General features: G+C 35.7%; 2 pseudogenes; one reads left to right on the top strand and one right to left on the bottom strand.

Annotated features, from left to right (window-relative positions):
- Positions 1–14,656, bottom strand: LOC128094716 (vomeronasal type-2 receptor 116-like; annotated as a pseudogene).
- On the top strand, positions 9,335–9,629 carry LOC128094613 (non-histone chromosomal protein HMG-14-like; annotated as a pseudogene).
- Positions 14,657–16,228: the final 1,572 nt, after the last annotated feature.

Below are 16,228 nucleotides of genomic sequence, written 5' to 3'. Positions count from 1 at the left end.
TTAAATTTTACAATGCACATTCCTGAACTTTTGAAAAGAATTTCTCTCAGGTCTTAACAAAATAATGAAGCACTTTGGAGCAAAGATGCAAAGAAGCAGCCCTGCACTGGAGGCCAAGATACAGAAGACCTCCACGGCCACCATAGCCTTGCCCTTGGTGCTGTGGTAGACAGGAAGGAATGTAACCCAGACACTACAGAACACCAACATGCTGAACGTCAGGTACTTGGCTTCATTGAATGTGTCAGGCAGATTCCTGGCCAAGAATGCTGCAGTGAAACTTCCTATGGCAATGAAGCCCAAGTATCCCAGGACACAATAGAAGACAAAAATTGACCCTATGTTACAGACAATCAAAATATGGCCTTTTTCAGCATACACATCAGCCTCAACAAATGGAGGATAAGTGCCCAGCCAGATCCCATCCCACATAAAATCAGTTGAATCGTGGTACAAATTGGAATGATGAGGTTAGGTGCCCCTGACACAAGCAACCACCTCATCCTTTTACCTGGAGTAGTAACCTTGAAGGCCAGTACTACTGTAACTGTCTTAGCCAAGACAGTAGAAGCAGCCACAGTGAACACTACTGCAAATATGGTCTGCTGCATGATGCATGTGGCCGAATTGGGCTGGCCAATGAAGAGCAAGGAACAGAGAAAGCAAAAAATGAGGGAGATGAGTAGAACATAGCTGAGAGTTCGGTTGTTGGCCTTGACTGTGGGAGTGTCCTTGTGCTTCAAAAAGACACCAAGTACAAAAGCTGTGAGAATAGAAAAACAAGCAGGCTAGAGACATTCCCAAAGGGTCTTCATAACTCAGGAATGTCACAACTTTTTTGAGACAGTGATTTCTTCCAAGGTTGGCATACTGATCATCTGAGCATTTCACACAGTGATTCATGTCTGGTACAGAAGCAAATTAATATCACATTTAATATTTGTTGGTTATTCATAAAACATGTTCTATTAATGTATTAGAACTTTTTGTCAAATTAGCCTTGTCCTTTGGTATTTCTGTATTGTTTAAGAATTAATAGTGACTCCAAAATCTATTGTCCTTATGAAAATTATGCAAATTAATAATTTTATCTTTCATGTATATTTAAGACATTTTTATTTCCTTACCAGAAGTGATTAACCTGCCAGAGAATACTTGTGTTTCCATAATAAAATATGTTAGTGAGGATAATATAGTAATACATATTTATTCTTAACATTCCTGTATTTTATGAAATGCAAGATCATAAAACCCACTTTTTCATCTGTATTTTGATCTGTCTATCACCTACAAGACAGGTACTATATCCCAATGTCCTCATATAACTGTTTATTGCAATACAATGAACCTCATATATTAATTAAAAGCCTGTATGAACAGTGTCAGGGAAAGCAGGGGCTTCATAAACCTTTTAGCACCTATAGTCTCTACATATTAAATACATCAAATTTACTATTAGGTTTCAATATATGAATTTTAGTTAGAACCAATACCTATTAATTTTATGAATTTCTGTAATATTGGACTGTCAATACTCTCAATTTAAGTATTTTATTGAGAAAATAACATGAAAGTGATGTTTTCCCATCTCTTAAGGACATAGATAAGGCACATAATAAAGGATAGAGGGAAGAGTTTCCTTACACCCTACATTATGTAATTTGTGACATCATATCTTCAACTGTGTTCAATTGAATGGATATAACAGAGAAAACTTGAAAGTAATAATATTATTCTAATAATGAGTCTTTACATTCATGACTGTACATTCCTTACTAATTACTTATATTCTCTCATATTTTAATATGTGATGTTATCTAAACTATTTGACAACATTGTTATTTACCTTTTATTTTTAAATCATTTTATTAGTATTTGTTGTAAAAAGTTTTATTTTCCAGATTTTAAAATACATATAAGCAATTACTAAAAATTTAAAATTATTAGTGCATTATTTTTGTATTCAACTACTCAAAAGTTAATATATTTAAAACACAATTTTCATCAATTTATTTTCCATTCAGTATTCCATACAACTTTTTTCTACAGTATTCACTTATTTCTCTAAAAAACATGTTTAATATTTGAATGAATTATTTGTTTCTGAACCCTTCAAGCATTTACACCTTTATTATGTTCAAATTTTATGGAACAATTTAAATTCTTGTTTGCAGATTTAATGAAACAATAATTTTATTTTTATTTATTTACTTTTTACACAGGTAATAGCCAAAGAGATCAGAGGACTAGTGAAGAGCCATGACTACCTTATCTTATCACCTCATCACCATAGCTTCCCCAGAGAGAGCTTCTTCCCATCTAATCTGTGTTTTTATTGCCTTCCTGTTCTGACTTCTCATTGGTTCTAAGCCCAGGCACATGACTTCCTTGTCACTGCCTGTCTGTACATATGGTGGTATTTTACTTGTACTGAAATGTGATTTTAATTGTATGTTAATAAATAAAGTTGCCCGGGGGTCAGAGCTATTAAAGCCATAGCAAGAGCTGGCGGTGTTGGCGCACGCCTTTAATCCCAGCACTTGGTAGATAGAGCTAGGCAGATCTCTGTGTGTAAAAGGATACAGCCAGCATTGGAGACACACACCTTTAATCTCAATCTCAACCATAGAATGCCTGGAAGTCTTTATAGGCAGGCAGTGATGAGGCATGGGTTTACAACCAATGAGAAGGAAGAACCAAAAGTCTTTATAAAGACAAACACACAGGAAGTAGCTCCTTTCGGAGAGCTCTCTTGGCTGAAGTAGATAGGGTAAGGCTCTTAGTTCTGACCTCTTGGCTTTCTTCTCTGAATTGGCTCTGTGTTTCTTATTTAATAAGAGGGTTGGTTACATGTACATATACAGACCTCTAGGTCTCTATGGTTGGTTCTAGAATTGAAGGCTCATGTCACCATGCTTGGCTGTGTCCTTGACCACACAAAAACTCTGTCTGCCATGTGATCAGATTAAGGTTGTGGGCTACCACTGCCTGACTGCTGTTCCTGGCTTGCTATGTAACCTCTCTATGTGACCTCTGATCTCCAGGCAAACTTTATTTATTAACATACAAATAAAATCACACTTTACCACTATTAAAATATCACCACATTTCCCACTTTTATTCTAATAAAAAGAAAATAGAAAAAATTTATAACTAAAATAAGAATAACTATATACAATAAGTACAATAGCTATTTGCAATATATATAAGTAATAAATTCCTCAACAATATCTAGTCCATGTATGTTTGACAAACTCAGAAAAAATATTCCATTATCTATCCTATTTTGGTAAGTAATGTACTGGAATCACTTTCTATCCTAACTTATATTCCTAACAGAGAACTATCTTATATTGTCTTTCAAATTTATACACTTACACCTCTTTAGTGAGTTTTATTTAGTCATGTGTCATCACTCAAGAAGAGTGTATTTCCATCTTTTAGTTACCTGTTACATTACCCATAACATCACTATCCAATGTTCTATGAAAACCTTGTCTCTAAGAAGATACCCCACCTATTCAATATGAAAAGTTTAAATTGACACTTTTCATAATGAATTATGAAAACAAAAGTTTGATTTCTAATTCTATATGCTGGCTTGCAAACTCATCTATAGACTAGTCTGCAAATGAAAGCACAACCTATGAAGTGACTGCATTATCTACTGTAAGACACACTACAAAAAAACATGCCTCTCCAGCAGGATGCAGCATCTATGATCATCTACAACTTATCAAAAACCTCATAGGGTAAATGAAAATAATGATGTACATCTCCCATGTCTTAGGAAAGAAGAAATGTAAATGTACTATACACAGGTGAATTCCAGGCAAAGGATAAATATTACAGTGATGTTTAGCACTCTAAATTAGTTTACAAAAGAAACTATTTTGTGAAAAGTTGCTAGAATAATGGTTCAGAAATGTAGTTCAGGATACTTGCTGTACTACTTATTAGGTAGATTTATTGATTCATTTAATTCCCCAATATGATTTATCTTATCAATTTCCATAAAAAACATTGAGATTAATGTAAAAATGGTAGAAATAAATTAATATGATGAATCTTTTAATATGCTATATACTTACCTGTCATGTTGGAAATTTCATTCTCTGGGCAAGGGATACAATCAAAACAGCAGACTGCCTTCCCTGGCTGAGAGGATTTTCTGAATCCTGGACTGCAAGGCATATTGCACATGGAAGGTGGAGTCTGAGAAACATCATAAAAGGGACTATAAAGGAAAAAGTTTACATACTTGGGAATAGTTACAGTGATTCAGAACATTGTACCACCGAAAAACATCACTTACACACGTGAACTGAATAAAATGCACCATTTATTTATTTTGTGATTACATATTGTAGATGTACTGTGACTTGTATAGTGAGAAAATTGTATTTATATATGTGTGTTTATTTTATATAATCTATATAATTTACATAGCTATAGATACATAGATATATAAATATATAGATATATGAAAATTTTTTTTTTGGTTTTTCGAGACAGGGTTTCTCTTTGTAGCTTTGCGCCTTTTCCTGGAACTCACTTGGTAGCCCAGGCTGGCCTCGAACTCACAGAGATCCGCCTGGCTCTGCCTCCCAAGTGCTGGGATTAAAGGCGTGTGCCACCACCGCCCGGCGATATATGAAAATTTTTACTGCTGAAAAAATATAATCTCACAGGAATGTGAGATGTGAGTTAGTGACTATATCTGAAAATACTCTAACCCACAATGCTCAAGTCAATCTTGAGATTTTTGGTACTTATGGTGCATGTGGATTTTTACAAGTAATACCAACACACCTGCCTAAGATCTATGTTCCACTCTATCATCTCTTCAGACATATACAATTGTTGACCACGTGGCAAATGTATGGAAAACTTTCCTACTTTCACCTTAAGTGCAACATTTGGCAAAAAATCCATAGCGTAGTGAATGTTGTATTCTATATCCCGGTTTTCTTTCTGATTCATGTTCACTTGGTCTCCAACAGGGTTTATAAATTGTATGTTCTTCAGGAAATGAACCATCTGAAACATTTATTATTTTAGTTTCAATTATGCCTATGCATCTAGAACAGATATATGAAATACAGACTGCCTCTAATTTTCATTAATCTATCAAGAAATGTGATCTAATACTTAGAACTTATATATTAGATTGAAAAATCCACATATATGTAACAATAACTTTATGTTTTGAAAATACCAGCTTCTCACTGAGGTTAATTCTCTAATACTTGCCCACCTGAATGAGTAGTTAAACATTACATACCTTATCTCTTTTAAATGGTGCTTGATAATCAGCTAAGAAATTGAGATCATCTATATGTCAAAAAATATGTAAGTATTATTTGCTCTTACTTAGGGCATATTCACATAATTAATCACCAATGTTTTGATCACTTAAAAGGCCAATTAGCTTCTTCTGGGCTTAAATATTCATGAGAACCACTTTACTTTGTTTCAGATATTTTAAATGTGAGATGCATATGTGGTAGATATGTTATGGGAAATATTATTGGCTTAGATCATGAAGATCTGTCTGTGTGCCAGTGTTTCCTGGATTAAACTATATCAACAATAAAATTCACATGATATTCAGTACAAGGGTACAAAAAATGATATATTTTTATAGAAAAGACCCTGGAATTCTTAAATAGAACACATGTTGTCCATTAAGAAAATTATATCTAAGATAATACGTTACCTTCATTGGAATATGTATTACCTGCCAAGAGTCAAATTCCAGACTTTTCTCAGAATTCTTTGGCCATATGTTTACTTCTTGCAAGAGCATCTTATGGAGTGCATATGCAATAGCATGCACAGTATTGTAAAGGACATAACCTGTACCACTCACAGAAATTTCAAAATAATGTTTGAATAACCAATGCAATCGTGTTTCTATTGAACAATTCTTCAGATTCTTACAACCAAATGATGACAAAGAACAATTAAAATATAGCCAAGATAATTTAGAAAGGTAAACATCATTTTTGTATTTGGAAGGGACTGCTGTTTTGATAAATGTATTAAAACCAGATAATTCATGATGGTGATTTAAAAATGTAAAGGTCCCATAGAAGGAATCAAGAAGGAATCTGTCATCATGTGTGATAAAGTCCCACTGTTGGGTAGTAACCCAGATTCTCTGAATGTATGCTAATTTGTAGAGTCTGAGATTGAATTGTAGATAAGAGTCTTTGTCTCCATAAATGATAACAACTTTCGCTGATGACATTGTGATCTCATTATAATACTTGTTTGTGGTTTTCTGGAATAATATTTTGTCCTCCACAATAATATGCACAAAGGCTAAGCACACACTATTTCTTTGCATCTCTTTTCTCAATTCCAGGAGAAATTCAAGTCCTAGGTCATCATCTGAAGTGATTGCTCCAACCCAGTTCCACCTGAAATATACCACCAAAGACACCACGGCCAAGGCCAGAGATGTGTCCTTAGGAGCCATCTGGTATAGATGTGGAAACTGTTCACGTCTGCTCAGGAGAGGATGAAATGGCCCATAGTAAAGCTGAATGCCAAAGAGTATAAAGAATAAATTGAAGAAGGTGAAATGTATTGTGATCAGTCTAAAACTACTCGTGCACATCAAAAGCTGGGAGTGTTAGAGTGTGTAGGTTTTCATCTCATTATTAAATCATATTAATTTATTGTAAACATCATTCAAAGTACTCATGAACTAAGTCTGCTAGTAAAACTTCAAGTTTCTGCTGTTCTTGAAGTCTATTTGGGGTAAATTAGTGGCATGTGCCTTAAATTCAGCACACAATGCATTGAATTCTATGCATTAAGTTAAACATAAATCCATTTTTTTCATTTCAGTCTTCATTGTAAGGAAAATCAGAATGGAAGGAGCCAGTTTTCACAAATACCAATCCACCCAACCTTACCTCTGGTCTATTTGTGATGTACAGGAGTGGTCCAAGCACAGCAGATGATAACCATATTGGTCCTGTAAGTATGATTAAATATCTTTTCTGATTTACACAGCAGTAGTTTGGAAGAATTTCACCAATTTTTGCAGATAACCTATTCATCCTCCAATCATTGAGTAGGCCACATTCAACTTTAACAAGCAGAGAAATGTTTGGCAGAATGTGAGAGTCTTTGTTGACATCTTCAAGTGCAAAATAAAGAGATAAAATCAAGTGGAAATTCTTAGCTGTCAACCTGAAAAGAGAGCAAAGAGATCATTAGAGAATGGGCCCCAAACATGATAATATTAAATCACAATAATAGTGTTTATAAATTTAATGCTCATTTTCTTTTCCCATTGCTATGGCTACACAAGTCTTGTTACTGTGCTTCATGAAAATGTGAGATCTCTGCAATTAAATAAAGATATTTTCAAAAGGTTTTGAGATGGACTCATTCCTGTGGGATGCTTTGATTTTGAAATTTCATACAATTGTATTCATTTGTCTGTGAGCATGTTAAGAAAGAGGTCCTAGAAGACATTAAATCTAATTGCTTTATTTTAGACTTTTAATCAACAATATACATGGAAAATAGGCAGGTATTATCTGCTACTTAGATAGTGATAGTTTTAAACAGAAACAGAAATTGGACAAATCTATGAGTCCATTATAAATACAGGGAATGAGTAGCCAAAAATATCTGTATCACCAGCACTGAGAATCTTTTCAATTCATTTATTATTGCAGACAGCATAATTATCCTTACTCTTTCTCTCTACTTCATGTACCCTAGAATTATTCCATTCATTTTGATACTGTATAATATTTGGTGATATGCTATTGATTATAACAATGACAATTTACTATGGGGACTGATCCTTCTTTTCACATGGTCCCTTAGATTATTTCATGATCCATTTCATTTTTATTCATGCATCTGAACATCTTATTCATAGCCCCATATTCCTGATTTTAAAAAAATCTGTACTCTTTTCTAGTGTTCTTCCATTCTGTGGTGGGATATATAGATGTATAATGATGATGTCTCCAAGTTAAATGTGAATTCTCCTATTAAAGCAGTGGTGTTACTATGCCGGGAAGTTAACCTTTCAAATAACAGAGATTTAATTTTCCAAATCAAGTTTTAGAGTTTACACTTATTCTTCTTATGAAATCAAGTGGTCAGTTTCCTTGAACTCTTATTATTCACTCATTTCATAAGTTAAGATTTCAATATCAAATCTTTAATGATTTAGTGGTATTTATGTAATATCTTGAAATGTAAAGAAATAAAATACATCTAATAAGCTACCCTTCTTTCATCAGTCATTCAAATTACAAGTTTTAGTGAATAATGGAAGCCACAAAAATGCCTTTGCTTAGCCACAGAAATTCTGATTAGGGAAGTCATTGGAGGAGTTGGCATATATGAGTTCTGATTTGGGATACCAGACACAAAGAAGTGATAATTCAACTGAAAATTATATTAATCAGGACAGGAACTGGGTAAGACAACAATCCTTCTGAGGGATTGCATTTGTGAAAACTATGAATGCAGAATATTAGTCCAGTATATTGAATAAATTATTCAATTCAAGATTGGAACTCATACCAAATGTTTCATTTAAATACTCTAATTTTCACAAAATTAATTTCTAATGTTCTACAAGGCCTGTGAAAACAAATATTGATGAGGTTTATCATATATCTGCATATGCCACAGTTAAATATGTTTATGACAAACAATATTCATAAGGCCATTTCTTCAGGGATCAAATACCAGTTGGTGAATATACTCTGAAAATGAAAGACATAAACTAAAACAAAGAAAATGTTAAAGAATGATTTATGTAGTTATGTATTCTAAATTGTGAGGATAAATGCAACCATTCCAAATGTGACTCAAGTAATTATGAATACTAAATGTTAAATGTTGCTTATGGACAATAGAGGTTGAAAATGTTTTTAAATTAAGTGTGTAGGATATATGACTTTCTAGCAAAGATTTAAAATATTCTTAGTAAGTATTTAGGTGGAATGATTTTCCACAATACCAAAAAAATTCCTACAAGATATACATTATATATATATATGTATGTTTACAAATATAATATATATATTACTTGTATTATAGCTGTTTTACAATTGCAAATTTAATTCTGTCACTATAAAATTAGATCACAATTCAAAATTTCACAAAACACATGTAGACAATTTTTGCACAATTATTTTTTCTACAACTTCATTTTCTTTGTCAACTATTATGTTGTGCTTTAATCATAATAGAAACGTCTCAATACTAGTATGGAAAGGACCATACTGGCTATATGCTGAATAATACAGGTTTTACAACATGCTTCTATGATACTTTATAAAATATAATGACCAAGAGGAAGGTTAGCGTGAACGGAGCAGCAAAGGCAGAGCCCAAGAGATGATCAGTGTGGCTGCCAGCCAACCCCACCCCTGCCAAGGTGGAGGCCAAGCCGAAGAAGGCCACAGGTAAGGATAAGTCATTAGAAAAAAAAAGTGCAAACCAAAGGGAAGAGGGGGGCAAAGGGCAAACCGCCTGAAGTGGCTAACCAGCAAACAACAGATGTGCCTGCAGGAAATGGAGAGACTGAAAACCAGAGTCCAGCCTCTGAAGTAGAAGAGAAAGAAGCCAAGTCTGCCTAAACATCCATCGTGTCTGTCAGTGTCTCCGCCTCCCTTCACGTACAATCCAGAGAATTATTTTATCAACTATTTTGTAAATGCGAATTTTTTAGTAGCTCTAGAAACATTTTTAAAAGGTGGGAGGAAATCCCACCTCATCCCATCATTTAAGTGTAAATGATTTTTTTAAGAGGTTAAATCACTTACTGGTTGTTTATTTTTTGGTACAACCAGAAAATAGCAGGATACTGAATCAGGACTGTCTCAGGGGTCACCATAACATTCCGTAGAGGGGGCTAGTTTTATACCCTACAACGCAAAGCATACTAATGGTAATTTGGAGTCTTGGTCATGATTTTTGTCTGGAATATATTCAGTTATTTCTGGTCTCGACTTTCTAGTAGAACTGTATCCTAAAAAACCACTCCTCGGTCCTTGCACTGTCAGAACTGTCTCTGGTCACGGCAGTCCATTTTCCTAACAATTGTGACAATGTGCTGTGAAAGACTGAAATTTTGAATATGTATTGTATGTGGCATAAACTTGTGAGTCAGTGGAATTAAGGATTGTGAGCATTTGATTGTTATGTGAGGTCTTAGGGAAAACTTGCCAAGCTTAGGATGGAACATCACTGGAATAAATTCAAAGAAAAACAACACATGGCTCTTTTGGGTACATGGACACAATGTATGACTCTTAGTGTTTGGGTCTATGTTTTAAGAATTGAAATGACTTCCAGGTAGTCTCCCTGGTGATGTGAGTAGCAGTCCAGTCATCCTTGTTCCACATCTAGTATCCCCCTATGAGTGAGTACATACCATGTTTGTCTTTCTGAGTCTGGGTTACCTCACTCAGGATGATTTTTTTATAGATCCATCCATTTGTCTGCAAACCTCATGATGTCATTGTTTTTCTCTGCTGAGTAGTATTCCATTGTGTATATGTACCACATTTTGTTTATCCATTTTTCAGTTGAAGGGCATCTAGGTTGTTTCCATGTTCTGGCTATTACAAACAATGCTGATATGAGCATAGCTGAACAAGTGCTCTTGTGGTGTGGCTGAGCATTCCTTGGGTATATGCCCAAGAGTGGTATAGCTGGATCTTGGGGGAGATGGATTCCCAATTTTCTAAGAAAGTGACATATTGATTTCCAAAGTGATTGTACAAGCTTGCATTCCCACCAGCAGTGGAGGAGAGTTCCCCTAGCTCCACATCCTCTCCAGCATAAGGTGTCTTCAGTGTTTTGGATCTTAGCCATTCTGACAGGTGTAAGGTGGTATCTCAGAGTTGTTTTGATTTGCATTTCCCTGATGATTAGGGATGTTGAGCAATTCCTTAAATGTCTTTCAGCCATTTGAGTTTCCTCTGTTGAGAATTCTGTTTAGTTCTATAGCCCATTTCTTAATTGGACTGTTGGGCATTTTGATGTCTAATTTCTTGAGTTCCTTATATATTCTGGATGGATGACTGGACTGCTACTCACATCACCAGGGAGGCTACCTGGAAAACAGGGCCCCAAGGAAGACATGGAGATCGCCCAATGACGGAGAAATGGAAGAGATCTACATGAACAGCCTGGGCATGAGTGGGGGTAATGAAGGGCGAGGGTCAAGAGAAAGAGAGCTTGGGGGAACGGGAGATTCCAGGTGGATCAAGAACAGAGAGGGAGAACAAGGAATAGGAGACCATGGTAAATGAAGACCACATGAGAATAGGAAGAAACAAAGTGCTAGAGAGGCCCACAGAAATCCACAAAGATACCCCCACAACAGACTGCTGGCAATAGTCGAGAGACAGCCCAAACTGACCTACTCTGGTGATGGGATGGCCAAACACCCTAATTGTTGTGCTAGAAACCCCATCCAACGACTGAGGAATCTGAATGTAGAGATCCATGGCTAGGCCCCGGGGATCTCTGGGAGTCCAATTAGCAAGAATGAGGAGGTTTATATGAGCGAGAATTGTTGAGACCAAGGTTCGAAAAGCACAGGGACAAATAGCCAAACAAATGGAAACACATGAACTATGAACCAATGGTTGAAGGGTCCCCAACTGGATCAGGCCCTCTGAATGGGTGAGAGAGTTGACTGGCTTGATCTGTTTGGGAGGCATCCAGGCAGTGGGACTGGGTCCTGTGCTCATTGAATTAGTTGGCTGTTTGAAACCTGGGGCCTATGCAGGATTGCTTGGCTCGGCCTGGGAGGAGGGGACTGGACCTGCCTGGACTGAGTCTACCAGGTTGATCTCAGTCCTCGGGGGAGGCTTTGCCCTGGAGGAGGTGGGACTCGGGAGTGGGCTGGGGGGGAATGTGAGGGGGGCGGGAGGGGGGAGAACAAGGGAATCCGTGGCTGATATGTAGAACTGAATTGTATTGTAAAATAAAAATAAAAATTTAAAAAAAAAAGAATTGAAATGTCTATGGACTCAACCAATAAAGTTTCAGTTGTGAAAGGGCAAATAAATGAATAAATAAATATAAACTGTGATATTTTATTCCCCAAAATATTGTGCATGCTAATAAACTTATCTTGGGTCAGAGACAGAAGAACCACAATATTAAACATAGAAGTTAGGCAGTGGTAGCACACGCCTTTAACCCTAGCATTCCAGAGGCAGAAATCCATCTGTTCAAGGATACAGCCAAGCATGGTGACTCACGCCTTTAATCCCAGAAAGCCAGCCTTTAATCCCAGGGAGTGATGGCAAAAATAGAAAGATATATAAGGCGTGGAGACCAGAAACTAGAAGCATTTGGCTGGTTAAGCATTTGGCCTGGTTAAGCATTTTGACTGATTAAGCTTTCAGGCTTCTAGCAGCAGTTCAGCTGAGAGCCATTGGGATGAGGACACAGAAGCTTCCAGTCTGAGGAAACAGGACCAGCTGAGGAATTGGCAAGGTGAGATAGCTATGGCTTGTTCTGTCTCTCTGATCTACCAGCATTTCACCCCAATAACTGGCCTCAGGTTTGATTTTATTAATAAGACTCTTTAAGATTCCTGCTACAATAAAATTAGAAGAGTATTTGATAAAAACCAATTTTTTAATGAGTATGCAGTTACATAGGGGAAAATCAAGGAAATGGTTGATACCATAGAGCTAATTTTTACCTCTGTTGTACTTATGTCTACATAATCTGTTTCTTAACTTTACAAATATTCTACTAATTTTACCTAGAGAGATCACATCAATGCTGACTGTGTCCATAGGCTAGTGAGATTTAAGAAGATTTAAAAATAGGAATTGCAAATTCCTTCATGTCTACTCTCAAGAAGAGAGCTTCTCTCAAATTTCTAGAACAGTAGAGCCTCAAATTAGGCACATAACCAAACATTGCCTAAGTTGAGAAAGGATTTTCTCATTCAAACACTTCTGAACCTTCCCTCACACATTTTTCATATTTGTTTGACATTTTAGACTCCTGAGTCATGTCTTTCATGTTCCATTTTGCTGTGAAAACAAGCCTTGTCAGTGTAACAAATATGTGCTGTCACCTAGTAACATTTTTCATTGTCCTTCATACCCATGGTTAAGTTTTACACCTAAACCAGTTTCACTCTAGATTTAATTATTTTTTTATCCTTGAAAATATCTCTCATCTCCATGTTCCAAAACTTCCCCCTCTGCTATGAATTTACATTCATCCATATGCTATTAATAAATGAACACAAATTTTGCCTCTAATTATAAAACATCTATTACAGGTAATACAATACACATCTTGCACAGTGTTCATTAACAGGTATTTCGAGTGTTATTTGTGACAATTTGCTTAGCATGCTGCAGAAGACATTGTCACAATTTCCCAAACCAATGATCAAATCATCAATAATAAAATTGAATTATGGTCAAACACACATATCTAGCCTGTGCATCTAGACTATATAAACACATGCTCAATAATTAAGAAAATAAGAAACAAATGTGGAATAAGTGCCAGAGATTAAAGTTGTACAACAGAGATTCAAGAAAGAAAAATATGAAATCAGTAGTGAAAAAGTGATCAAATTTGTGAGTTTAGTCGCATTTTTTCAAATAGTTGTAGCTGCTATAGGCAACAACTTTCATTCTAGCAATTGTCAAGGGAAATATGAAGTCACTATTTAGGGTGACATATCCTCCTTAGCAGGTATACAAGCTATATTCAGTATTTGTATAGATAGCTGTTATATATGAGAAACTTATAATTTAAAAAAAAGTAATTGCATTGTCAATAAAAAGGAAGGTAGCTATACATCTGATCAAGTGAAACAAAGTTTGATGGAAATCATAAAATTACCACAGTGAACAATCTTTATGTCCTATACTTGATTTCAGGAGGAGTCATAGAGCAAAGCAGTTATGATATCATAACAATATTTCAATAAAAAGTGAAGTATTCTATTAAAAAATGTACCCATGATGCTGGACAGAAATACCAAAGACCTCTCTCCACAGGAATAGGACATTCCACCATGATGGAAGAAACACTAGCAGGCTAGAGATAGAAAGTTTACTCAGCCTCAAAGAAATTTACTCATGACAGTGCTTTGGATTATGTTTCTCAGGAACATCACTTGACAGAACACAGTGGGAATAGCCACTATTCAGGAAATCCTTCTAGAAGAAATGTAGACAGGGTGTATCACTCAGCTTCCAACCAAAATTATGACTCTAAAAGAATGAACCAGATAACTCCTAAATCATCAGAAATAAGGAAATAATCAGCATAAAACAAAATAATATTGGTTATTTCCTAGATAGTAAGGTAGGAGGAAAAGACAGAAAACATGGAGAATCACCATTTGCCTATATACAGACCTTCAATATAGTATTTACTTTGATAATCAAACAAATAAATAAAAGGCACTTACTTTTCATCTAAATTTCTTTTGAAATGCTCATTATTCACGTGACCATGCTTTGTGTAAATAGAAAAAAAAATCAATGTCTTTATCTGCACTCCATGATTCTAGGTTTTTGGTTCTCACAAAGCACCTGGGACCAGTTAAACTGCAGAAAAGGAAGGAAAGCTCCAAGACCAAGAAGAAAAATGTCAAGTAGAACATTTTTCTAATGTCACCAAAATGAGAACCCTGATAAAAGTGTAACAAGTAGAATTAAACAGAACACCACTTTCAAATGTTCCCGTACACCCATGAGTGTCTCTTTTTATTGCTGCAGTAAATTATGAGTGCATTTATATTTCCCAATACCTTTCTTCTTAGCTTATTGTTCCCTGGAGAAATCATAAGCATTATCATTCCTTGGGCTCTGCATCTGAGTTTTATGCCCAGGTGCAAGAAAATTTCAGTAATTACATTTAAGGATCAATTTCTCTTGCACATTCCTGTGGTTCCATTCACATTAGTGGATATGAAGGCCCCAGGCTAGATTGCTCCTGAGATAATTAGCTAATAAGATAATTAGCTAATTCACAAAACCTTTCTGATCAGAATGTGAAATACTCTTCATGATTTCATTTTTCTTCCTCTCTGAAGTGTAATCCATTGTGTAAATTGCCACAATTTTAACACTGTTCATCTATTGATGTTCATAAAGCATATTGCCAATATCTTGTTAGTATGAACATTACAGGCATGAAGAAGGATGCTAACATTTCTGTAGTAGGATGTAGAGTCTGTTGAGTACATGCTCAATAGTTTTATAGTTGAGTTTTGAAGTAGATTATGTTGAACTTTTTGAGGAACCTCCACATTGGTTGCCATAGTAACTGCTGCAGTTGTTTTTCATTTCCCTCAGAGATTTATAAGTTTTATACTTTCCCTGAATCTACCCCAGCATGTGCTATTATTTGTTTTATTGATATTGGCCATTCTGACTGGGATAAGAATAAATAACCAAACAGTTTTCATTTGGCTTTCTAGGACACATAAGTATCGAAGCCCATTCTGCTGTTCTTCTGGGAACTTCTTCACTCTCAGTTATGGCATGGTTCCCAACAAAGGAAAAATAATCATACTTAACTGAGGCACCGCCAATTTATTGTTCTCCTTTTCACATTCTTGCATTGGATACCAGTAAACTTAGAGTGACAACTAGGATACTCTGAGACCATTTTGGTCTGACATTCCTATTCTCAGGCAGATTTTGAAATTTTCAGAACTAGTGTTTTTCTACTTGCTTTTCTTCTCAACAGATCTATTATAAGATTGGGTTTGTGAATTTTCCTTTTGAGGTCAAATCAGCCTAACTGAATGTATTTGTGTCATGAAGAAAGCTAAGTTTCACTTTTGCAGATCATGAATGTGTCTGCATAATTGAATGGAACAATGCTTGTAGATGTAAACAAGTGTTTTATTAAATAAGAAACACAGAGCCGATTCAGAGAAGAAAGGCAAGAGGTCAGAGCTAAGAGCCTTACCCTTCCTGCTTCAGCCAAGAGAGCTCTCTGAAAGGGAGCTACTTCCTGTGTGTTTGTCTTTACAGTCTTTCTGTCCTGCCTTCTCATTGGTTGTAAACCCAAACACATGACTGCCTCCTCACTGCCTGCCTGTAGAGAATTCCAGGTCTTCTATGGTTGGGATTGAGATTAAAGGCATGTGTCTCCAATGCTGACTGTATCCTTTTACACACAGAGATCTACCTGGCTCTGTCTACCAAGTGCTGGGATTAAAGGT

The sequence above is a fragment of the Peromyscus californicus genome, unplaced genomic scaffold, assembly GCF_007827085.1.
Source record: "Peromyscus californicus insignis strain IS unplaced genomic scaffold, ASM782708v3 Scaffold_4__1_contigs__length_199733344, whole genome shotgun sequence".
Taxonomy (NCBI): Eukaryota; Metazoa; Chordata; class Mammalia; order Rodentia; family Cricetidae; genus Peromyscus; species Peromyscus californicus.
This window is presented reverse-complemented; position numbering and strand designations above follow the sequence as displayed.